Below are 2,083 nucleotides of genomic sequence, written 5' to 3'. Positions count from 1 at the left end.
TGGGTGGGGAGCCGAGGCCGCCGGGGCCTGAGGGGACACAGGGATGGCAGGGAAACCCCTGGAAGGTCCCTGGATCTGCCCCTGCTGAGCCTGGAAGCCAGGGACACTGGGAGCTGGGACAGTGCATGGGGACCCCGCGTGCTCACAGGGGTCACAATCCACTCACAGGTGTTTGCTTTGGCCCCTGCCTCCCTGGAGTGAGGGACAGCAACCTTTGCCCCTCCAGGACAACTCTTTGCTGTTCCTGCACTAAAGCCTCCCCCCAGGAGCTCTGAGCCAGCACGAGCTCTGCCCCTTTGGCCCCTCCTGGAGCTGTCCCCTCCCTGTGTCCCCAGGGTGGCCAACACCAGGCAGGGGGATGGGATGGGACAGGACCTTTCCCAATGTTTTCCCGGCTCCTTTGGTCTCTCCCCAGCAGTGAAGCCCCAGCTGGGGAAGGGAAGCCTCTCCTGCACTGGGAATCCCCTCCTGCCCCCCGCCAGCCCAGTTTGGAAGGGGAAGGAAGGGGTATTTTTAGCACTCACCCTCCACTTGTTCCAAGGATTGAGCTAAAAAGAGGAATTGACGTTCAAAGGAGGGCTGGGTTTGCTTTAAAAGGAAGGGTTTGTGTTTTTCCTACTACTCCGTCATTGCAAAACTTTCCCGTGAAAAGGGATTGGTAAAAATACCTCTGGTGGGAGGTGGCAGCCTGTGACAGTTCCCTGTGCTGGCACTGCTTCCATTGCCCATCCCCAGGGTGAGCTCCCATCCCAAGGGAAGGGATGGGGTGGGACCTGGTGCCGATCCTGGTGCTGATCACAGCCCCCATCGCCTGTGAAGGGAATTCCCTCCTGCCAGCCCTGGTTCCTCTCTGCATTCCAGCTCTTTTCCTGACCATTCTCATGGCTTTGGAACCCCCTGGGAACTCAGGTGCCTTCCCAGCTGCCATCCAACCCCAGTGCTGTCCTGGCAATCCCCTGGAGATCCTCCAGGTCCCAACACAAGACTCCATCCACACCCTGAGGAGGAGTTGAGCTGGAAGCCACAAGGGACAGAATCTCAAACATCAGGTTTGGTGTTTAGGGGTCACCCCTGTGTTCCTCCTTTTCTCTCTGCCCTTTAACCAATCCCCTGTAACTTGGTGGGGCATTTGGGAGTGACCTGGGACCCTTCCTCAAGGGCCATTGCTCCAGCACAATGGGCTGTGGCCTTTGCATCCCAAGGGAACAGTTTGGGAAGGACAATAACTCAAGCCTTGTGTTTTGGTTTCAGTGCACGTGATCCCAAGTCAAAGGAAGGTCACAAGGGGACAACAATCAACCATCCAGGCATGTCCTGTCAAGGTGAGAGCTCACAGGGGGATGGCAACCAAACCCCAGTTTGGTTCTGTCAAGGAAAAGCACCTTCCAGAAAGAGAGGAAGTAGCACAGCCAGGGAGAAAGTGAAAGCCTAAAAAGTGGTTTCAACCTGTCATGCCTTCCAAAACCTGGGGTCAGCTGGGCTTGTGGCAAATGTCACCTCCCACTGTGGGAAAATCCCGGCCTACCTGGTTCCTCACGGGCTCCAGGCAGCACTTTTGGTTTTGTACTTGTAGGAGAGAGAGATCCTGAGAAATGCACCTTGTGACAGGCACGAGCCAGCCCTGGTGCCCTGCCAGGGCAGAAAAAGAAATAGAAATTGTGAGCCTGTGCTGACCCTACAGGAGGGTGCAGCCAGGGGGGTCGGGCTCTGTTCCCAGGGGACAAGGGACAGGAGGGCACAGCTTCCAGCTGTGCCAGGGGAGGTTTAGTTGGATATTAGGGAAAATTCCTCATGGGAAAGGCACCCAGGGCAGCGGTGGAGTCACATCCCTGCAGTGATTTAAAATCCACGTGGATGTGGCACTCTGGGGACACGGTCAGCAGTGGCCTTGGCAGTGCTGGGGGAACATCCTGCGGCGGGTCATCCCTCACCCCCTCCAGGTGCTGTTTGGGGACGGCCACTGCTGGTGACAGCTGGCCTCCCTCCAGCCCCTCCTTGTCCCTAACCCTGTGAATGGCACCGAAACCGCCTTTGTTCCCCTCCCCGGGGGGCAGGACCCGCTGCTATAAAAGGGGGGGGGGGG

This window comes from Geospiza fortis, unplaced genomic scaffold (assembly GCF_000277835.1).
Source record: "Geospiza fortis unplaced genomic scaffold, GeoFor_1.0 scaffold874, whole genome shotgun sequence".
In the NCBI taxonomy this organism is placed as follows: Eukaryota; Metazoa; Chordata; class Aves; order Passeriformes; family Thraupidae; genus Geospiza; species Geospiza fortis.
This window is presented reverse-complemented; position numbering follows the sequence as displayed.